Here is a 24,934-nt window from a genome sequence, read left to right as displayed (position 1 = left end):
GGTTTTCCCAGGGGTAAAGAGAAGTGGGAAACCTGGCCCGCAATTTGCAGGTGAAATCTGTGATGTTAAAAAACAAAACAAAACAGGGGATCCCTGGGTGGCGCAGCGGTTTAACACCTGCCTTTGGCCCAGGGCGCGATCCTGGAGACCCAGGATCGAGTCCCACATCGGGCTCCCGGTGCATGGAGCCTGTTTCTCCCTCTGCCTGTGTCTCTGCCTCTCTCTCTCTCTCTCTCTCTCTCTCTGTGACTATCATAAATAAATAAATTAAAACAAAACAAAACAAAAAACACTTCAGGGGCCCCTGGGTGGCTCAGTGGTTGAGTGTCTGCCTTCTGCTCAGGTCATGATCCCAGGGTCCTGGGATGGAGCCCCATATCAAGCTCCCTGCTAAGCAGGGAGCCTGCTTCTCCTTCTCCCTGTGCCTGCTGCTTGCCCTGCTCATGCTCTGTCTGTCAAATAAATAAATAAAATCTTTAGTAGACATGCATGTGGACCGACCCCGGTGCAGACCACAGGTCTGGGCATCTCTTCCTTAAGATCATGTCCCTGAGCATTCAGAGCAGTGAGACCACGTTGAGGAGGTCACCACTGCTGTCCTTCTAGTGCAAAAGAGGGGCCAAGGTCCAGTGTGACCAGCAGGGGACACACTCCTCACGCTCATGGACTCACTGTAGCTTTAGGCCCACACACAATCATCTAGCTGTGAGCCACTTCAATGAACCCTTGTGACCAGCCACCGGGACCCAAGCTGGGAACAGTGTCTTTGCCAGCTTCATATCTGTGTCAGCTGGGACAAATCTCTGTCTTCCTCTTCATTTTCCATCATTGGTTTTATTGGCAATCAGAATGCTTTAGGTGAGGGAAATTAGTGCTCTCATTCTTAACTATTGATTTATGTTTTTATTGTCACTTCTGCTCATATTACTCTACTTCTTTGCTCTGAATGGCAGGCCATCTGCCATTAGATATCTGCCTATACACTATTTTTGCAATGTGGATGGTTCTGCTGGTATAACTTGATACTTTGTTTGAATCCCAGGAATATCATACTCTCCCTAAATCCTAGAACAGGAGGCTCCCGCTTGTCCACATACTCCAGGAACCTCTGAGCAGTAATCCATACTGGAGGTGCTACGTGGAGGTGCTACGTGGAGGACAGAGGCAGGACTGCACATACTAGGCCACACTCTGGTGCTGCTCTAAGTGGTGTCTGATGTTGATTCAGTTACACAACATGGCACATACCACACTCTAGCTAACCAAGGTCCTAAACCCCTCAAAGCCTGCAGCCCTCCAACTTCCCAAGTCAGGCCCTGCATCACATGGGCCTCTCCCAGCCTGGCCAGAGCAGGATGATGCAGGTCCTTCAATTTGCAAAAACATTCCTGAGCTACTTGCTAGTACACAGACTTCCAAAGGGCCTGGTTCTTCTAGACACTCCAAGGCCATTTCCTGAACACATGCCTAACATGGACCACACAGTTGATGGCACCATGAGAAGTACTTTGCAAGGGTACAAGTGCAGAAAACACAGTCCCTGGTTACGAATTATCATCTGTTCTCAACCTCTGAAGACCAAATTAGAGACACATTTCAAAACCACAAAGGAGCCTGGGCACATTAACTGCAGGGCAAGGAGCTGATGGAGGCAGAAGCATGAGGACCAACGACAGGGAGCAAAGCTCTGTAAGCTGTCATTTGAGTCAAGATCTGTTTCCACCCTGTATCATGTCTCTAAAAACACCCACCAAAGGGTGTTGCCACTGAAATTAGGTTCATATTTTCAGAAACAGTTTGGGTAGGACAAAAAAAGAGAGGCCACTCTGAGCTCAGGATCAGCACCCCACCCCATAGAGGGAGGGAGCGCAGAAGGAATTACAAGAAACCAAGACTGTAGATCCTAAGATTTCTCATCACAAGGAAAAAAAAAGAATCAAAGATTTTTTTTTCCTTTTGCATGTGTGTGTGGATGTACATCTATATGAGATGATGGATAGTAACCAAACTTATTGTGGTAACTGCTTCACAATTTATATAAACCAGGTCATTATTCTGTACACCAAAAACTTGTGCAGTGCTGAGTGTCAGTCATATCTCAATAAAACCGAAAGGAAAAAAGGAAAAGAAATTTAAGAAACTAGCAGTAGGAGCTGCCTTGAAGGGGAGTTTAGGGTTCAGGAAGAGAAAAGAGACTTCATTTTTACTGTATTCCCTTGGGGACTGTTTTATTTTTTAAGCCACAGCATATATAATTTAAGAAGAAATTTAGTTTAAGGAAAAAAAAGTGGTTGTAGAGTCATAGAAAAAACATTTAAAAAACTGTAGTATTCAGGGCTTTTGGTTTATGTTTCTGAATAAGTAATACATACGAATAGCTCAAAGTCCAAAGGTGTAAAAGGGGAAACAGCAGAGTCTCCCTCCAGCCCCGTCTTTTGGCCACCATCTCTCTTACCACAGGTGATGCACTTACTCGTTCTTATGCATCCTTCCGGAGGCATTTTATTCTTTACCAAGCAAGTATGAGCATATGTGCATATATCCCCCCCTTCCCTTTATTAACACACTGAGTAGAACCTTCTGCACCTTGCTTTTTCTGTGAACAATACATATTGGTGACCTTCTCATCACTGCATCAGAGAGATGTTGAGCCATTTGCTTAATGGTCCCAACTGATGGGCAGTTAGTTTGTTTTTAATTTGCAATTACAAACAGTGCTGTGGGGCGCCCGGGTGGCTCCTTCATTAAATGCCTTGGCTCAGATCACGATCTCCCTGTCCTGGGATCAAGTCCCTCACTGCTGTTCAGCAGGGAGCCTGCTTCTCCCTCTCCCATTGCCCCTCCCTCTGCTCCTGCTCACTCTCTCTCTCAAATAAATAAATAATCTTAAAACAAACAAACAAACAAACAAAACAAAGCCCAAACAGTGCTATAACCTTGGTCACAAGAGGAGGGATCCAGGGAGGGAGAAAGAGGTAGAAAAAGATAGAAGTTCCAGTGTGTGACCAGGTTCCCAGTCCCAGCTCCTTCCATGCTCACCATCGCCAGAGTCTGCCCTCGCTTTGGGGAGATGAGACATATAGGCATAGAAAAAAACACAGAAAAATAGGAGATCATAATGGGGGGGGGGGCTATGCCAAACCAGGGACTGCATCCATCCTCAACAGAACTGCAGGAGGATTTCAAAATATTGGCTTGCTTTTGACAGCATTTAACCAGAAAATATTCTTCACCATTCAAGATACTATGCATGCTTGTTCAAGTTTACCCTGACAAAAACTCAACCGCTACCATTAATTCCTTAATTTCCAGGAGAAGGGGTCTTAAAAGATATCCAAATTCTTTGGTTTTTCTTCCCATCAGATTCCTGAGACTGTAGAAGAAAGAATGACAAATCCACCTGCTTAACCACTTGGGGCCGGCACCACCAGGATTCTGCCTCCAAATGTCACCAGCAAGCCCAGGCAACAAGAATTGTGTGAGAGGCAGACGGTAATCCTGGCTGATGCCAATAAATGGCTTTATCATCATTCACTATCTTCAGTGCAGCGTTTCCCCTCGATGAATTGAATTGGTAATGAACAAACAGGATTATTCCTATTATTCAAAGGAAGAACCAGCATTAAGGGGAGACTAAGGTTGAATTCACCAATAGGAAAGTACCAGCAGTAATGAAGCTTTTCTCTGTCCGGCATTTTGAATGAAGCATTAAAAATCCTTGAGAGGGGAATTTACAATTGGAGACAAAGAGGGTAGAAGTGGGGGAAAGGTTTTGTTAGGCTAAGGACTCTGAGCTAATACTTTAGAATTCTTGGGTTTTCTTTGGTCATAAGAAGTTTTAACAATAAAGAATTTATTAATCCTCCCCCCACCCTTATATTGAAAATATGCAAAAAAAGAAAAAAAAAAAGAAAAGAAAATATGCTGGGAGCAATTCTTTAGTCAAAACATAGTAAAGAAAGAGATGTCTGGGAAAAAAAAAAAAAATCACGAAATACTTTTCAGTTTCACCCCCTAGTGGAAGTTTTTTTGTGAGGGCCAAAGAACCTGATTTGCAAAGTTTATGAAGTTTAATGAAGAGGATTTGGTGAAAGGAATAAAGAAAGCTTACCACCCTCTGTTTATAAAAATATACAAGAACACTTTAAAGGGGGGAATTTATGGTATGTGGATTATATTTCACTATACTTCAATAAAGCTATTATATGAAATACTGTGAATATATATATTTATACACACACGAGTCTATTATACATACACAGAGAGAAACCCAACATTCACTCAATAAATTTAACACATCATTAAAAATGCACTTTAGACCCACATTATGGCAACTAAAAGGGAGGAAAATAAAGGGAATATAGGAAATGATCTGGAAAGGACAAGGAAGAGTGTACACCTGTGTGTGCTCACCCTCAGAGCCCAATGTAAGACAGGGTAGATGATCCTGTAGTCATAAAAACCATTAAAGATGATATTTTCAGTACCAGGAAAAGGATCTAAGAATCCTAGTTTCCAGTGTTCATTTAAATGAAGGGTAGAGGGCTCCTGGGTGGCTTAGTCAGTTAAGAACCTGTCTTCAGCCCAAGTCATGAGGGATTGAGCCTGGCATCAGGCTCCCTGCAGGAAGCCTGCTTCTCCCTCTGCCTAGGTCTCTGCCTCTCTCTGTGTCTCTCAAGAATAAACAAGATCTTTAAATAAATAAATAAATAAATAAATAAATAAATAAATAAATAAAGGGTAGAAACAAATACACATTTGGTGAAGAATAATTGTCCTGTACAGCAATGTACAAAATCGCATTTTCTTCTTTTTTTTTTAACAATTTTTTAAAAGATTTATTTATTTATTTATGATAGACATAGAGAGAGAGAGAGGCAGAGACACAGGAGGAGGGAGAAGCAGGTTCCATGCCGGGAGCCCCATGAGGGACTCGATTCCGGGTCTCCAGGATCGCACCCTGGGCCAAAGGCAGGCGCTAAAGCGCAGAGCCACCGAGGGATCCCCGAAATCGCATTTTCCTTAATGGCACCAATAAGGTTAGATAGGAAATGCTCAAATACCATCTTTTTCATATTTTTTACTTTTTTTCAAAGTAATGAATTAATAGTTTGCCAAGTCAAGTAAGCTACATAGTTTTTTTTTTAAGCTACGTGGTTTAGACCAAAGACAGAAGTCCTTCATGTCACTCGCCCCTACCTCTCTGAGTCCATCCCTCAACACAGCATCTTTTCATACTTTGAGCGTGTGTTCTAGCATTTAGTACCACATTGCTTGATTAAATGTTCATATGCTATATCCTAGTTTCTCAGTTTTAGACACCATCCAGTGACAACCTACCTAAGACATGGAGAAGCCCCACTCTCACACCATCCCTCACACACTCATGTCCTCTCCAAATCCCCAACACTCTGTTAACACCATTTCTTACTGGGTCAGCATTTAGTGTCTTCCCCACCCCACTCTCATTTCATTTTGTGATAGGTCTTCTAACCTATCAATTGACTTTCTAATTTTTGCCTCATGTTTAAATTTTTCAAGGCATTGATCTGGTTCTTCCAATGTTCTTTTCTCAAAATGAATAAATCTGTTCTTGTTTTATAGATGAAATATTTTCTTCTATCTTCCCTGAGGACACCTATGAGATAACAGAATTTATATCCTGGTCTCTGTTTTAGTTCTTGGCACAGAGCTCCTGAGAACCTTGTCATTTCCTGATTGGGAAGAGCAATAGGAGGATCTTTTGTTATAATATTTGCCTTTGACCCTGTTCCTGACTCAGTACTAACATCCTTGTAAATTCCTAAGTGATAAGAGCACTAGGAACATCCTTTGTTCTACGAAGGGGACTTGGGGTGGGCTCCTGGATGGGGGCTGGTCACCAAAAGGACCAAGCTACGATTAGAAACTTGGAATTTTCAGCCCTGTCCCCCACTTCTCTAGAGAGGGGAGAAAAATAAAGTCAGTTACTGATCATACCTACATGAGGAAGCCTCCTTAAAATCTCAATAGTATGTGGTCTGTTGAGATTCTAGGTGGGCAAACACATCCATACCAGGAGGGTGACACACCCTAACTCTGCAGGGACAGAAGCTCCTGCTCTTGGGACCCTCCCAGACCTCACCCTTCCTGTGTATCTCTTCATCAGTCTATTCATCTGTATCCTTTATCACTTCCTTTAATAAACTGGGGAAGTGTAAGTAAATGCTTCCCGACATTTTGTGAGCTGTCCTAGCAAATCAACGGACTCCCAAGAGGAGTTCTTTAGAACACCAATCTACACCAATCTACAGTAGGTCAAAATCACCGGTGGTAACCTGAACTTGTTATTGGCATCTGAAGTGTATATGAGTGTGTAGGTGTGGTAGGCAGTCTTGTGGGACTGAGCCCTTAAGCTGTGAGATCTGATGCTATCTCTGGGTAGATGGTATCAGAATTGAGTTAAATTATAGGACACCCAATGGGCGTGACTAAGAATTGTTTGTTGTGGGAAAAACCACACACTTGGTGACTAGAAGTATCAGAGGTGAAATGTTCTGTGTGAATAGTAAAGGAGATATACAGGAGAAAAACACAGTAGGAAATAACTGAAGTTTTCCCTATTCAGGGGAGGAATAACTAAAATTTTCTATTTTATACTAGCAATAATAGTTTTTCTAAAGTTTTCTTTCGCTGCCGACTTGCTCTTTCCCCTCTAAGCTTCTTCTCTGCTAGGGTTTGTTTCTAGTTTACCGTTGGGTAATTTCCTCAAAAGTCTGGTGGTCCCTGAGGTGGTCTTTTCATATTCGGTAGTAAGGTACTAAAAAGCTGACTGGAAGCTCTGTGTGTTAGAATATGGAAACACACTTTTTTGTTTGTTCATTCATTTTGTATATAGCAAACTTGCTAGCTTGTACAATATGAGAAAAAAAATGTTATCATAGTGTATAAGGTGGCTCAGATATAAACAATGCTTACATAGTATATGTAAATACTTCCCATCAGAACAATGGAGGTCAGAGGAAAATGTAATATCTTTATTGTGCTGAAATCTGAAATTAAAAAAAAATACTGCTGGAGCACCTGAGTGGTTGAGCATCTGCCTTTGGCTCGAGTTGTGATACCAGGGTCCTGGGTGGGATCAAGTCCCCCCTGCTCAGTGGGGAGCCTGCTTCTCCCTCTGCCTATGTGTCTGCCTCTCTCTGTATCTCTCATGAATAAACAAAACAAAACAAAACAAAATACTGCCAACCCTGGGATGCGTAGGTTGAGCCTCTGACTCTTGATTTTGGCTCATGTCATGGTCTCAGGGTCATGAGATTGAGCCCTGGGTTGGGCTCCGCACTCAGTGTGGAGTCTGCTTGAGATTCTCTCTCTCCTCTCAACTCTACACCTCCCCCATTCTCTGTCTCTTCAAATACATAAATAAATAAAATATTTAAAAATAGTTTTAAAAAATACTGCCAACCCAAAACTCCATATCTGGTAAAAATAGCATTCAAAACTGGGTAGAGGGATCCCTGGGTGGTGCAGCTGTTTGGCGCCTGCCTTTGGCCCAGGGTGTGATCCTGGAGACCCGGGATCGAGTCCCACGTCAGGCTCCCAGTGCATGGAGCCTGCTTCTGCCTCTGCCTGTGTTTCTGCCTCTCTCTCTTTCTCTCTGTATGACTATCATAAATAAATAAAAAAAAAATTAAAAAAAAAAAACTGGGTAGAGTCATGGAAACATCATGAGGGTTTATTCAAACCACAGTCAAAGTCAATGTATCAACAAATGAATATACACATTTTTTAAAACAAACAAATAAAATTGGTTTAAATAAAGACATTTTGAAATAAATCCAAGCTAAGCAAACTCATGGCCACCAGGCCAACATGATAAGAAATGATAAAGGCAATGCTTTAAGCAGATGGAAATTGATACCAGATAAAAAACTGGATCTCTAGGAAAGAATAAAGAGCACCAGAAATGGAAATACATGAATAAATTAAAAAAAAGAGCCAATTTTTCCTTCTCTTACTTTCTTTAAAAGACAAAGCCTCCTAAAGTAAAAATATCACTATAAAATAGAGTTGGTAATACATACAGAGGTGAAATATATGACACAATCATAGCAGAAAGTTGGGAGTAGAGGGGAACAGAAAAACTGTAGTTAGGTTCTTACATTTATAAAGTGTGAAGTCATGTGATATCAATTCTAAATAAACTGTAATGTAATGAGGATACCTATTGTAATCCTTAGAGTGACCACACAAATATGGCTAAAAGGACAATAAAATAAATAAATGTAATATTCAAAATTATTTAATACCCTCCCAAAAGGCAGAAAAAGAGAAACCATTTTTTTAAGGGGGGGGCCAAAGGATAGGGAGAGAAAATCTTTTTTTTTTTAAGCTTTTATTTATTTATTCATGAGAGACACAGAGAGAGAGATAGAGGCAAAGACACAGGCAGAGGGAGAAGCAGGCCCCAAGCAGGGAGCCCAACATGGGACTCGATCCCGGGTCTCCAGGAGCACACCCCAGGCTGAAGGCGGTGCTAAACCACTGAGCCACCAGGGCTGCCCAGGGAGAGAAAATCTTAAGCTGACTCTGCGCTCAGCTCGGAGCTGGACCTGGGATTCGATCTCACAACACTGAGATCACAACCTGAGTTGAAATCAAAGGTCAGACGCTCAACCAACTGAGCCACCCGGCGCCCCGAAGAGAAACCTTTTTGCTTAACGTTGAATGTGAAATTTTCATATTTATGTTCTTGAGTGAGACTGGCTGAAAGTTCTCCATAACGTGCTGTTGGGATTTGGCACCAAGGATACACAGGCTTCATTCAACTACTGGGGACTGTTTCCCTTTTTTCCACTGTGTGAAAGAGTTTATGGAATATTGGTGTTATTTCTTCCATTTGAATGTTTAGTGGAATTTGCCAGTTCATCTATCCAGCCTTGGAGTTTCTTTTAAATTACAGAAACAATTTCTGAGGATAATTTTAGTCTTTATTTTTTTTCTTGTGTCAATTTTACCAAGTTGTATTTTTTTCTTGGAATTTGCTCATTTTACTTAAAATTTCTTTCTTTCTTTCCTTGCTTTTCTTTCTTTTGTCACAAAGTTGTTTATAATACCTTCTTACAATAGCTTTAATGTATACAGGATTTGTAATAATGTTCCTCATTTTCGTTCCCAAAATAATATATTCTCAGTTTTTTCCCTTGATTGGTCTTCCTAGAGGCTTATCAATTTTATGTATTTCTTCAAAGAACCGGTTTGTGGTTTCTTTGATTCTCTCTTCCATATCTTTGTTTTCTATTTTATTAATTTCTGCTCTTAAAAAATTTTTCCTTCAAAAAAATTTTTTTTCCTTCTTTTTGCTTTCTTTGCATTGATGTTGTTGGTCTTTCTCTACCACCGTAAGTTGAGATGCTTAGTAAATTAATTTCCAGCCTTTCCTCCTTCCTAATACATGCAGTTAGAGCAATAAATTTCTCTCTCCACTGCTTTATTGGCATCCCACTTGTTTGCATATGTACTATTTTTATCATCATGTAGTTCTACATATTTTCTAATTTAAATTATAGTCTTTTTCCTTAGACAGATGAATTATTTCTTTATTTTTAAGATTTTATTTGAGAGCAGCAAGAGAGCACACAAGAGAAAGAGAGCACAGAAGCAGCAGGGGCGCAGTGGGTGATGGGGTGGAGACGCAGGCTCCCTGCTCAGCGGGAAGCCTGATGTGGAGCTCTATCCCAGGACTCCCCCCACTCCAAGATCATGACCCAAGCCGAAGGCACACACCTAACTGACTGACCCACTCAGGAGCCCGACACTTGTTATTCAGAAGTGTTTTTCAATTTCCAAGTGCATGAGCTTTTCCTAGTTATCTTTTTATTTTGATTTTTAACTTAAGTATAATATCAGAGGACAGGGTTTATATACTACCAATCCTTAGAAATATGCTAAAGCTTGCCAAATAGCCCACTATGTGGCCAATTTTCATGAATATTCCATTTATGCTTGAAAAGAAATCCTATTCTTCAGTTGGTGGATACAACACACCAACAGACCCATTAGACCTTGGATGTCAGTTGTGATGTTCAAATCCTGTATTCTTACAGGATTGCTGTTTTACTCATCAAATATATTTGAAGCATATTAAATCTCCTACCTTGTGTGTGAGTTTGTTTATGTGAGTTTTTTTTTCCTCTTTGTAGTTTTAACAGCTTTTTGCTTCCTATATTTTGAGGCCATGTCAGAAGTGAAACAAATCTTTTATCAACGTGTAGTAATACTCTTTAGTTCTAACGATGCCTATCGTCCTGACATTTCTGCTCATCTGATATTAATATAACTACACCAGCTTTCTTTTGGTTGGTATTTGCTTGCCATGTCTTTTCCCATCTGCTTTACTTTGAACTTTTTTTTTTTTCTGTTTTAGATACCATTCCTTAGAGTTCTATGGGTCAGTCCCAGCAGGAACCAGACAGCATAATTAAACTGGGATAATCTACAGAGGCTTCAATAAAGAGGCTATTTACAAAGGTGTGAGCAGAACAAAATAAAGCCACAACTTTGGATAGTGGAGTTCTCTGGGGCTAGTAACAGAATGTGTGTTAAGCCCTTAGGTGTACTATACTGTGGCAAAGGGAGGGCAGGGCTGTGACCCTGAGAGGGATGCTGGCTGCTGAGGGCAGCTGAAGGGCAAAAAAAACAAAAACAAAAACAAAAACAAAAACCCACAAAACCTCATAAATAATTCCTTCCCTCCATTCTCCTGTGGTGTTTCCCCTCGGCTGAACTCAACATTAAGCCACAGGCAGAGTCTGTGATTAGGCCAGCCTCCTTATGCAGAGTAGGGTGGAGAAGAATAGAGAATGGAGCTGGTGGGCATGGGAAACACACTTGATGCAACAGCAAATATACTTTTAAAAAATCTAATATGATAATTTTTGTCTTCTAAAACAAAGTCATTGGTCTATTTACCTTCACTGAAACTATTGACAATTGGACTCATTTTGAACCACTTCTTTTGTGTGTTCTGCCATTGGCTTTTTTCTTTCTTTCTTTCTTTCTTTCTTTCTTTCTTTCTTTCTTTCTTTCTTTTCTTTTCTTTTCTTTTCTTTCTTTTTTTTTTTTTTTTTTTTTTTAACTTTCTGTGCCTCTGAGGTCCCAGATTTATGCAGATGCAACTTCCCAGATCCAGCAAATACCCTAGGGCACAAGCCACCATTATTACTCCATTGGCCTCTCTGTCAACATTTCAATCAGCATTTAAAATTTTTTTCTGTGGGCAGGCAAGATACTCGGTGTATTGTTGGAGATAGAATTCTATAACATCTTTTAACATTTCGGTTCTGTCTTTGATTTGGGGTAATTTGTCAGCAATTTAGAAAAACCATTTACCTTACACTAAAAAAAAAAAAAAAAAAATCCAAACATTATGGAGAAAATCAAATCCTAAACAAACTGGGAATGAAAAAAAAAAAGAATTATCAGAACTCTGGAGGAAAAATTTAAGATTATCTGTAAAGAATTAAAGGTCAAATAGCATACCAGAAAAAATATTTATAGGAACTATCTCATACCATGGTTATTACATCTGTGGTTTACCTGGAGTACTTTTTAGCTTAATAATGATAGTACTGAGACCTCTTGGGACAGAAACAAAAATGGCAATTTTCTGAAGAAAAAATATACTTTGTACACAAACATTTGAAAAGGTATTCATCCTCACTAGTAATTATCACAGTGCAAATTAAGGAAAGATATCATTTATTTCCTCTAGAGCTGGCCAGTGAGTATGCCTGGTGAGATTGTAAATTGGTTCAATTATTTTGAAAAGCAAATTAGTGATACCCATCAAAAAGTAAATATGCTTCCATCTCTAATTTGTCCCAGTGTCTTACTTCTGGTGAATGATCTCCAGAAAATAATTTTTTTAAGGTTTTTTAATCTATTTATTCATAGAGACACACAGAGAGAGAGGCAGAGACACAGGCAGAGGGAGAAGCAGGCATCATGCAGAGCCCGACATGGGACTTGATCCAGGGTCTCCAGGATCACGCCCTGGGCTGCAGCCGGCGTTAAACCGCTGCGCCACCAGGGCTGCCCTCCAGAAAATAATTTTAAATTTAGGAGAAGCTTTCTGCACGAAGCTGTCTATTTATAAGAGAAAAAAAGGAAAACAGCCTATATGTCCAACAATAGATGTATAGCTTAAATAAATTAAAGCATTTCTACTTGGTGAAGTTTTATTTATTTATTTAATGTGGCTTTTTTTAATACTTTATTTATTTATGAGAGACACAGAGAGAGAGAGGCAGAGACACAGGCAGAGGAAGAAGCACGCTCCATGCTGGGAGCCCGACATGGGACTCGATCCCAGGTCTCCAGGATTAGGCCCTGGGCCGAAGGCAGGCGCTAAACCGCTGAGCCACCCAGGCTGCCCGGTGAAGTTTTATTTAAAAAATACAAAATGCTGCTTACAAAGGATATATGACATTAAAAAGTGCTTGATATGCAAGTAACAAAAAAGAAATACAAAGTTAGGAATGCAGCACTCTCTGAACTCTGTAAAATGTCAGGAAAAAAAACAAGTAAAAATTATAGATATACTTTTGAATATGACATGTTGCTGAAAAAAGTAATAAAGTTAAGTGTTCAAAAACTAAATGCATTTATATATTTGATAGTAGATCTTGTTGCCAGAAGGTTGGGCAGCATAGACAGCATGAACCTCAAACTATGTCTTTTTTTTTTTTTTTTAAGATTTTATTTATTTATTCATAAGAATACACAGAGAGGAGAGAGAGAGGCAGAGACACAGGCAGAAGGAGAAGCAGGCTCCATGCAGGGAGCCTGACTTGGGACTCGATCCTGGGTCTCCAGGATCATGCCCTGGGCCAAAGGCGGCGCTAAACCACTGAGCCACCCCAGCTGCCCTCAAGCTAAGTCTTTGTACTAAGTGCTGACGCCATCTGGAGGAATCTGAAAAAGGGGTTTCAGGAGGCCTCTTTCTCTCCTCACAATACTTCATTTTTCATTTTCAGCACATTTAGAATTTTATTTGCAACTGTGAAATATTAAATAAAACTCTCATCTTTGTGTTATGTTCACTATCAGGAGACACAGAACCAAGTGGCCAATGCCATGATCCATAACCACACACAGCAGCGGTTGGGTTGTACTGTCACCTACATAAGTGGGAATCTATACTTTTTTGCTTAAACTAGGAGACCTGGGGAATGATGCCGCTTGCTCTTTGCAGTCCCTTGGACAAAAGGAAAGAAAGCAAAAAGACCAGCTGGAACACTGAGCCCTAGTGAAGCAAAAGGGGTTAGAAGTGAGACTTTTGGAGAGTGGTGCATATGCTGACTGTTTGGAAACCTTACTGAGCTCTTTGGTCCCATTTCAAGAGAAGCAGGAGTGATACTCTAATTGCACTTTCCAGAAATGAGAGAGTTCAGTCACAAACTTGAAAGCTGGCACAGAAGGCACGTGATTTCAATCTTACTTCCTTTCTAGCCGCCAGTGCAAGATAGATTGAGCCATTGATCACAGATTGCAAAATTTCAACTCATCTTGCAAACGGAGATGAGCTCAAAACAGATGTCAATTAAAGAGGAGTCATTAAATAACAATAAAATGAGAACAGCTCTGCTCTCAGGAAAAAAGCAATGCATGAAAGAGCTAACTGAAAGGAAATTAAAAAAAAAACCATGGAACTTTTTATGATTAAAAAAAAAAAGGAAAAAAACAGTCACACAAAAGAGACTAATTTCTTCCACTTTTAACCGATTATTAAATGTTTCACTGAATGTGCACAGACAAAAACAGAGTTGATTAAAATTATATGAGCTCTTGATTTAAACAAGATTCATGGATGCACGCACATTCACTCAACAAATAGTCGTTGACTGTGCTCAGCACTCGGGCTGGGGCGGGAGGAGACAAAAGCCCTAGTGCGGCACTTCCAAAGGCAAACTTTGCCCAATCACACTTGACCCGTTCTAAATTGATCCTCTCTCCCTCTCCAATATTTCCTACAGATTATTGAAACTCATGTTTGATCTGCCACCTGAATATGTATGTGCTTTAGCCTAGGTTCCCTAGAAAATGGGAGGCCAAGCCTATGGGGCTGAGGCTTTATGGGGAGGCATAATCCCAGGGCAACAAGAGTGAGGCTGAAAGGTCTTTGGCAGGGAAGGGGGGTGGGGACACCAAGCTGGCTCCAGCTTCACAACAAAACAGCAGGGCACTTGGCCAGGGGAAGAGCTGATCTCCTGTCTCTCATTGCGCATTTCCTGGTCTATCACCTGTCCCCTCCAGGCAGCCAGATACTGGGGAGCCCAGATGCCACACCTCCTCTAGAAGTGGAAAGAAAAGTCACAGCTTCCCCATGTCTTGCTGGGTGGGACGGACCTGACTCCCTAGGACCATTGCAGCTTCTACCTGTGTGCAAATACCTGTGCACTAGCCTAACCTTCACCTGGGCTAGGACGCAGGTGTTCATGCAATGAGGAGATAAACTGGGGGCCAGACCTCTCCACTGCACAGAGGGGCTGATGGAGCCAATCTGGAGAGACACGTAAGAGGTCCAGTGTGCCATTTATGGAGTAAAATACAATCATTACATGTGCTTGGAGGTAGAAGGCACAAACTATCATGAGCAATATTTGAAAAGAATCTTTTCCCCTAGGCTTTCTCTGGTCTTCCATTCAAGTGAGCATAGCACCTTTGTAAGACACTGTATAATGGTAAAAGGCAGACTTGTAGAATTGGGTGCACATGACACACACTTACCACCGAGAAATATGTGTTGGTGATCTTAATATTTCAGGCACTATGGTCAAACACTGATCAAAACTTTTTAAAAATCCTCATGAGGTATTTGTTTCATATAAAATTTTCCTACATTTGAATCTCAACCAGGCCCATGAAATAATACTACTATAATATTAATAAGTACTCTTATTCCTATCACACATATGCAGTAATGGAGACCGAGAGAGGTTCCGTGACCAAGCCAGCAAGTGGCCCTCTTGGAACTCAGACCACACACCTGCCAGACCCTCTGTTCTGGGCTCACTCCAAAACAGGTCCCAACACCCGAATCCTGTGCCCCGACTCCAAATTATGTGGCAGCCTGGCCTTCCTCACACTGCCCACCTGGTCATAGTCAAGTCAACTGGACTGTGGATGGGGTCTGATATTCATAGCTTGTCTGTAACCCTATAGCTTATTCTGCAGGTTTTGGCAAATGCACTTAAATTCTTCCTGGACTTCTTTGATCTCACCCTGGCTTCAACTTTCACGTTTGTGCTAAGGAGAGAGGCAGAGATGGGATTCCACAGACGTGAGCAGGTGGACTTGGGTGTACTGGGCTGAGCTCCAAAGAAAGCCAAGATGTGTGAGAACTCTTAAATGGCTCGGGCCCTGGGGACGCACCACACACACACACAAAGGCCACTGAAAAGCCAATCAGTTTGTGGGGTAGTATCTCCTCACAGCAGTTTCGAAACCAAGCTGTTGGTTAGCAAGTTTTGGTTTCTTTTGTTGGGAAAAAAAAGCATTGCTTAAGAAGAAGAAAGAAGAGAAATGTACCTGCTGAGTTCAAGACTTGAAAGAGTTTCTCATTGGGTCTGTTGACTAAAGGGTGATCCAGGGTGCCCTCAGCACAGCAAGCCTGGATTCTGTTGTTTCCAAATTCCTGGGTTCTCCAGAAAAGCAGAGCCAGCTTAATCTCCCTCAAAGGCACTGAGACAGGTCTCTGCCAGTTACCTCTGGGCTGGAACTTACCCAGAGGGCAAAAAGACCATTTCCTAAAGGCTGTGGTTAGAGCCTATGCTTGTAGCAAGTGAGGGCAGCCTCAGGGACCTGAGTTTCCAGAACAACCCACCATATGCCAGGTTGTGCTAGAAAAGTTTGCTCCCATCAGGTGCTCAGAACATGCTAGGAGAGAATTATTACTCCCAAGGTCCCCCAGACAGTAGCTGGTAGAGCCAGTACTGGGTTCCAGGCCTTCCTACTTCCACATTCATTTTCTTTTCACCAAATCACACTGTGATCCCAGTACAGAATACCACGGATGCTCTGGTATTTGTTCTGCAATCCCTAGAACTTCTACTTGTTGGCTTGCTATCACTATATTTACTTTTCTGTGTTTTCATTTATGTTTTCTTCAATTACGACAAAGACAATCTTTTGTTCACTGATTATTTATATTTTTTTCTTTATGAACTGTCTTTTTGGGCTCTTTTGCTGATTTTTCTCCCGGGGTGCTTTGTGTATTTCTTGGTGATTTGTAAGCACTCTTTATATATAAAGGCTATGATAGTATAAAGCTTTGTTTGCCATCATCTAGCTATAGTGGTCAAGATGCTAGAGATAAAGAAGGTATCTGCCTGTGTATTGTAATTTTTTTTATGCCAAATATTGTTTTTAACTTCCTGTCTTGCAAGGAGGACTGTTTAGCACATTGAAAAATCAAATGATAACTGTTTGCTGATCAGGAATATTTAGGCTGAAAAATAATTTGACTTGTTAAGTAAGCAGTTAAACCAATGGCAATTAGACCTTCACTCTTCTGAATGGGCCTTGAGAAGAAATAAACCAATAAAATAAGAGCCCCTGGTTGTGATGTCTAGTCCTGAGGGAGGGACCAAGGCTCTACTCAGAGATGGGCTGGCTCTGTTAGGATAATGAGGAGGTGGAGGTTGGGGAACAGAGCACATTACAAGATCTGAGCCTTGGCCATGCATTGAATGCATTCCTCTTAAAGGATACCCATCTCAAAAAATAGTCCTTTACCTATATGATTCCCAATAAGCAGTGGTGTGCTAGGGCCACTTTGCATCGATTTACTGATTGTTAACATTTTCAGGAATTTGTGAACTGATTGATAAACATAGCCATTATTAAAAATTAAATAATATAAACATAATTAATAAATTATATTGAAAACAAAGGTAACAAATACTCAAAAATCATCACTTTCTAATCATTTTACTGTATTTTGACATAATCCATGCTTTGGGGGTTATTTATATCTATCCTATCTATAGAGTAGAAATACTATCAGTGGCTACTGTGTACTCTTCTCAACTCTACTTTCAGTGACATCTCATTGGTGGTTTGAAATCAGCTGTGGTGGGAGCATTTACACACGGAAATTGATAAACACTACAAAAAAGGGCTTGATTTGCTGTTGATTTTTTTGATTTGAGAAAGTGATGGAGGAGGAAATATTCATAATGCAGGTTAAACTTAAAAGTGAATTATATCTGTAGCCATTATATCAGCAACAGCATTAAAAAACTGAGGGAATACATTCTTCTAGTGTTTGAAAACCATCATCCAATTCAGCAATGAGGTTGCCCATATCACTGACAAATAAGTTCCAACTTGTATTTATGCCAAAGGACAGTTGTTCATCAACTGCAACCACAGATCGACTATAGATATTAGAGTCTGGCAAAAATCAATGAACGGGTTCTCTTAGAATCAATGGACTATATGCAATTTACAATGTGAACAGTGTAGTTTCTTATTATTTGCAAACTGTGCTACACATACTTTGTATCAGTAAAATTTATAATATTGCATACACACATAAATAATTTTATATACATTTCTACATACACACTTGCCCCCTGGAGTGCTAGTTGTTAAGTATTTACTAGGACAGTGGGGGGTCCATGGGTGGGTAAATGGGGACAGGATGAGAGGCCTCAAATAACACCCAAATAAGCAGGCCTCTTAATTACAAGGTAACAGAGTACTCCATTCAAAGGCAATTTGTAAATAGGCTAGAGCACAGAGCAACAAACTAGGGCCCACCACCCACCACCTGATTTTGTATAGTTATGTTAAAACACAGCATATGCATACATTTACTTATTTTCTATGGCTGTTTTCATATTGTAATGGCAGTGCTGAGGAGCTGTCACAGAGACCTGAAAAGTCTAATACATTTATTATCTGGCCCTTTATAGAAAAAGAAAAAAAAAGCAAAAAAAAACAAAAAACAAAACAGCATCAGACTTTTTTTAAAGCATCAGACTTGAGTGAAGTGAAAAAGACCACTTGTGGATCACTCTGAGTTCATCCAAAATATTTTATAAATATTTTTCGAATTTTAATTTTATGGCATTTTTTTTGCCAAGTAGAAGTTTCTAATTTTATGCGTATTAATCTACCAAAATAATGCTCTCTCCAAATGGTTAGCCAGTTGTTGAGAGCTTTTATTCAATACCTCATTCTTCCGCCACCAATTTGAAATGCTACACTTAGTGTATCTCTACTTATGGACTCTCTCTTTTCTGTTCCCCCTGACTTACCTCTCTATACCAGCAGCAGGGGCATACTGTTTTAATTATTTTAGTTTAAAAATACAGTTGAGCTTTGAATAACACAGGTGTGAACTGCACAGATCACTTACACATAGATTTTTTTCGATACAAACAGTACAGTACTGTAAAAGTATTTTCTCTTCCTTATGATACTCTTAATGACATTTTCTTTTCTTGAACATACTTTACTGTAAGAATATAGTATATAAAACATATACTAGTATGTGTTAATTGTTTATATTGTCCGTAGGGCTTATGGTCAACAGTAGGCTATTAGTAGTTAAGTTTTGGGGGAGTCAGAAATTTGGGGGTTATTATTTTTTTTAAAAGATTTTATTTATTTATTCATGAGAGACACAGAGAGGCCAAGACATAGGCAGAGGGAGAAGCAGGCTTCCTGCGTGGAGCTGGATGTGGGACTCATTCCCGGGACTCCTGGACTCCGGGATCACGTCCTGAGCCAAAGGCAGATGCTCAACCAGTGAGCTACCCAGGAGTCCCTGGTTTTATTTTTTTTTAAGATTTTACTTATTTTGCTTGCTTAGGCAGCACATATACTAAAGATTTATTTATTTAGGGACGCCTGGGTGGCTCAAAGGTTGAGTGTGTCTACCTTCGGCTCAGGTCATGATCCTGGGGTCCCAGGGATCGAGTCCCACATCGGGCTCCCCACAAGGAGCCTGCTTCTCCCTCTATGTCTCTGCCTCTCTGTGTGTCTCTCATTAATAAATAAATAAAATCTTTTAAAAATTATTTATTTATTTATTTATTTATTTATTTATTTATTTGAGAGAGAAAGAGAGAGAATGCAGGGGGAGGGGGGCAAAGAGAGAGGGAGAGGATCTTAAGCAGCCTCCACACTCAGCGCAGAGCCCCATGTGGGGCTTAATCTCATGACCCTGAGATCATGAACTGAACCAAAACCAAGGGTCAGATGCTTAATCAATGGAGCTACCCAGGCCCTGGGAGGCAGAAGTTATATGTGGATTTTTGACTGTGTGGTGGGATGGCATCCCTAACCCCTGTGTTGTTCAAGGGTCAACTGTATGTTTGAATACCTGCATTTAAGTTTTTGGAAGTTCTCTCACTATTCTCTGTGTTTACTCTTACAGATAAGCTTTATAATCATTTAGTTAGGTTCTTCCTACCCCCTTAGTTTCATGGTAATATTGATTGAGGTTGTCTTCAAATGGTAGACTCATGAACAACGGCCACCTCAGTGATATTAAAGCCTGAAATACAATACAGAGGAAAACCCTTTAAACATCAATAACCATCTCTTCTAAGTGCCTGTTGTATTTCAAGTCCTCTGGTAGGTCAAAAAAATAAAGATTTGGGCTCTCTCAACTCTCCGTCCAGGTGAAGCAACCTCTCAAGAGAAACACTTTCTAAAAGTCATGACCATAGTACAGAGCAGATGTTCCTAGTACAAGACACCTGTTAGACTTCAATATTTGATTGATCTTTATAATTATGACACTTAAAATAAAATAAAATAAAATAAACAAAAATATCCTAACGCCAGATATAGGAAAACCACAGAGCTAAAAAGAGAAACATCAACTAAAGGCTGCCTGTGGTCAGAAGAGGCACAGTGAGTCCAGGCTCTGCCCTTAGGGTGCGTGAGCTTGGTCAGGATCCTAGGTGGAGCTTGGAATTAGCTTCCTCTCCCACAAAATGAGGATTAAAACACTCAACAATAAGATTGCCACGAGGAGTCATGTTAATAATATAACACCAAACACTTGGCACGGACTTGTAAATCAAATCCCTCCAACAGCCCGATGCAGAAGAGGGACCGAGGCTCAGAGAATGGTAATGGCCTGTCCAGGGGCCACTGCTGGCAAGTGGCAGAATGTGGATCTGATGAGCAGGGTGGCTCCAGAGCTCAACCTCTGGTAAGCTGGGTTCTTTAAAAACAAGCAAACACACACACACTCATACATATATACGTACCTACCTATACCCACACCCCACAGACATAGTACATATATACACTCATGCATATATACATACCCACATAGTACATACATTCATGCAAACGTACATACTTCCGTGCACATATATATACAGATACATACATACTCCCATGCACACATATATACACACATGATCCCACTCTAATCCATGTACACACACACACACACAGTTTGGTGCCTTGCCTTATTCCTATACAGATTTAAGGATAAAGAAAGTCCAAATAACCTAGTTCAAAGAAACTAGCTCTTCCATGGCATACTGAACCTTTCTGTTCCTCACACGTATATGGGGAATTATATTTGCTCCCAGGCAACTTCATTGTTGTTAATTTATTTAACCATGCAATCTAAATCTCTAGGACAGCCTTTATTTTGACCTCTTGGGAAGAAATGTCCCCCATGTGAATTTTTTTTTTCAATTTCATGATGGAAATTTTCAAGTGAAGACAACATAGAGAAAACAATACAATGGGTTCCCATGTTCCCATCACACAGTACCAATAATCATCAATGTTCTGCCTATTTTCCCCTGTTTACTCCTTCCTTGCTCCTCCACCTCATGTCCCCCGAAGTATTTATTTTTTATTTTTTAAATTTTTTTAGGTAAGCTCTACCCTCAACATGGGGCTTTGACTCCAAGATCAAGTTGCATGCTCTACTGATTAATCCAGCCAGGAGCCTCTCTCCTTAAGTTTTTTAAAGTAAGTCCTAGATCTCATTAATACTTCACTCGTAACTACTGTTGTATGTATCACTATCAATAAGAACTTCTTTTCCATAAACCTTAATTCCTTATCATCATCTAGGACTGTTTAAGATGCCCTACTTCTATACTGACTTTTATCAATGAGATCAGATGACATCAGTACCTGATGGAGAATACCTAAGCACTGACTATCAGCCCATTCCTCTCTTTGATAAATGTTACTGCTCCCCCTAGATCAGTGGGAATTTGGAAATGCTGGTGAGATCAAGAAAAACCTGCCCCATGTGGTCTGCTGCTCTTTTGGAATCAGAGGCAAAACTAGAGGAAAAAAAAAAAAGAAATTTCAATCAAGAAGAAAAAGTGAATTCTCTGCATTCAAGAGAAATGACATAGAAGTTTTAAAAGTGCCATCAATTGTCTCAGACAGTCTATTTATTACTATGTGAATACCAAGTATGTGAAACGAACCCATTGGAGTCCTAGAATAAGATACATGGTGTCGATGACAGAAGATTGGGAAGCCTGCTTGAGGATATTTTCTGTTTAAAGTTGATGTCTCACAGCTCCCCTCAGAGGGGAAGATGGTGGAGGTGCCCAAGAGCTTCAGGCAGGCTCATGGTCATGAAGGAAGTGTGATCTGGGTACAGAAGACACACCATAGCCCTGACGGAGCTCTCTGTGCCCAGCACCAAACTGAACCCTCAGGCGCAGAATGGGGTGCAGAGATGAAGAATGAAGAAGCATGCTTCCACTTGCACCTGCCCAGCAGATCTGGTATGTGGCCCACATGCAGTCTAAGTAAGTGCATGCTGAGTGAATGGGAGAAGAATGGAGCAAAGATATCCTGGATGCTGCCCAAGGCCAAACTCGCTTCCAGCCAAACAGGAGAGGACCCATTTTGCCACATGCATCAGGGTGCTTGCAGGAGCCCCAGGGGGCTAGGCAGGAAGGCTGGTTGGAGTGGTGCAGGTGCATACACTTTGCCTTGTGCCGGGCAGGTGACCACCAATGTGGGCTCTGAGGTGAGGGCAGGATGGGGAAGGGGGGTGGTGGGGGAGTGATCCTAAGTTTCTTGGCCTGGGTCAGCACCTTCTACCCAAATCCTTAGCCAAGTGTGCTCATCCTCATCTTATGGGAGAAAAGGCACAGCACCAAGGCAAGGTATCATTCTGGACTGAATCCTTATATTCCCTCAAGGTCATATTTTTTTTTTTTTTAAAGATTTTATTTATTTATTGGGCAGCCTGGGTGGCTCAGTGGTTTAGCGCCACCTTCAGCCCAGGGCATGATCCTGGAGACCCGGGATCGAGTCCCACGTCAGGCTCCCTGCATGGAGCCTGCTTCTCCTTCTGCCTGTGTCTCTGCCTTTCTCTCTCCTGTGTGTGTCTCATGAATAAAAAAACTCTTTAAAAAAATATTTTTTAAAAAATTTATTTGAGAGAGTGTGTGTGTGAGTGGGGGCAGGAGCAGAGAGAGAGGAAGAAGCAGACTCCCCCCTGAGCAGGGAGCCCGATGCTGGGGCTGAATCCCAGGGCCCCAAGACCAAGACCTGAGTTGAAGGCAGATGCTTAACCAACTGAGCAGCCCAGGCACCACCCCCTGCCCCCAAATTCATATGTTGAAACCTGCCCCCATTGTGATGGTATTAGGTAGTGGGCCTTAGGAAGGTGATTAGGTCAGGAGGGTAGAGCCCTTGTGAATGGGGTTAGTGTCCTACTAAAAATGGCTCAAAAAGCTCACTTGCCAACCTTCTGCCATGCGAAGAGACAAGGACAAGGTGGACACCTGTAACGCATAAGAAAGCCCTCCTGGAAAATAAATAAATAAATAAATAAATAAATAAATAAATAAATAAATAAATAAAAGAAAGCCCTCCTGGGAACCCGCCCACTCTGACAGCCTGATCTCGAACTTCTCAGAACTCTGAGAAATGAACTTATGCTATTGATATGCTACCTCATCAGCAGTACTTTGGTATAGCAGCTGGAATGGACTAAGACATCAGAGATTTGGGAAAAGTGGAGGCAGGAGGATCTGATGGATCCCAGGCCTATTTCAAACAAGATACAGGGGAATGAGGCAGATAGGGGGTCCAGACAACTGACACTTCCTGCATTCAGAAAGACCCAAACTTAAAATTTTGAGCATTCTAGGTGGAAAACTTCTATTTATTTATTTTAAACATTTTATTTTTACTTATTTTGTTTTATTTATTTACTTGACAGAGAGAGAGAGAGAGAATAAGCAGAGGGAGCAGCAGGCAGAGGGAGAGACAGGCCCTGAGCAGAGAGCCCAAAGCGAGGCTCAATCCTAGGATGCTGGGATCATGACCTAGGCTGAAGGCAGATGCTTAATGACTACGCTGCCCAGGGGCCCTAGGTGGAAACCTTCTAAAATGTATCCCCAGAAGATGTTCTGCAAGGTGGGACCTTTGCTCTGGTCACAATGTCACCAGCAACCTGGCCCAGAGGTGGTCTGTGGGGCACTGGACTCGCACACCAGTCCTGCATGCCAGGCTCCCTGTGGAGCCCATGTTCCCAACCCCTGGGCCTGCAGCTGCTTCCCTGGTGAAAAGTGAGGTCCCAGGGCACCCGGATCCGAACTCAGGTGAGTGGAATAGAGGTGTGCTGAATGCAAGAATGAACGAGAAGCCTCTGGTAAACACAATGCAGCTATGAATCAGGATGTGCACTCCTTTCCATTCCTTGCTTTCTCCCAGAGAAGGAGAGTGATCCTGGGAGCAGACACACCCCTCCCTTGGCCCAGGAACTGAAGAGGAACATGCATGACTCATTTGCTACTTGGTTTTCAAAAACTAGTTTTAAAACAAATTACATCAATCAGGTTCAATCTGACAGGAGGTGAGTATTGTCTGAGCTAGCATACTCAGGAGACTTGGTTACTTAATAAACCCTGGTCTTTTTTTTTTTTTTTTTTTTGCTTTTGATAAATTTATTTTTTTTAATTTATTTTTTATTGGTGTTCAATTTACTAACATACAGAATAACCCCCAGTGCCCGTCACCCATTCACTCCCACCCCCGCCCTTCTCCCCTTCCACCACCCCTAGTTCGTTTCCCAGAGTTAGCAGTCTTTACGTTCTGTCTCCCTTTCTGATATTTCCCACACATTTCTTCTCCCTTCCCTTATATTCCCTTTCACTATTATTTATATTCCCCAAATGAATGAGAACATATAATGTTTGTCCTTCTCCGACTGACTTACTTCACTCAGCATGATACCCTCCAGTTCCATCCACGTTGAAGCAAATGGTGGGTATTTGTCATTTCTAATAGCTGAGTAATATTCCATTGTATACATAGACCACATCTTCTTTATCCATTCATCTTTCGATGGACACCGAGGCTCCTTCCACAGTTTGGCTATTGTGGACATTGCTGCTATAAACATTGGGGTGCAGGTGTCCCGGCGTTTCATTGCATCTGTATCTTTGGGGTAAATCCCCAACAGTGCAATTGCTGGGTCGTAGGGCAGGTATATTTTTAACTGTTTGAGGAACCTCCACACAGTTTTCCAGAGTGGCTGTACCAGTTCACATTCCCACCAACAGTGTAAGAGGGTTCCCTTTTCTCCGCATCCTCTCCAACATTTGTTGTTTCCTGCCTTGTTAATTTGCCCCATTCTCACTGGTGTGAGGTGGTATCTCATTGTGGTTTGGATTTGTATTTCCCTGATGGCAAGTGATGCAGAGCATTTTCTCATGTGCATGTTGGCCATGTCTATGTCTTCCTCTGTGAGATTTCTGTTCATGTCTTTTGCCCATTTCATGATTGGATTGTTTGTTTCTTTTGGTGTTGAGTTTAATAAGTTCTTTATAGATCTTGGAAACTAGCCCTTTATCTGATACGTCATTTGCAAATATCTTCTCCCATTCTGTAGGTTGTCTTTGAGTTTTGTTGACTGTATCCT

General features: G+C 41.2%; 1 protein-coding gene across 3 annotated transcripts in view; it reads right to left on the bottom strand.

The window, feature by feature from the left end:
- The window catches only part of PCSK6 (proprotein convertase subtilisin/kexin type 6), a 185,238-nt gene that overhangs the window by 25,463 nt on the left and 134,841 nt on the right, over nt 1–24,934 (bottom strand). The gene's annotated exons all lie outside the window — the stretch shown is intronic.

This window comes from Canis lupus, chromosome 2 (assembly GCF_048164855.1).
Source record: "Canis lupus baileyi chromosome 2, mCanLup2.hap1, whole genome shotgun sequence".
Taxonomy (NCBI): Eukaryota; Metazoa; Chordata; class Mammalia; order Carnivora; family Canidae; genus Canis; species Canis lupus.
This window is presented reverse-complemented; position numbering and strand designations above follow the sequence as displayed.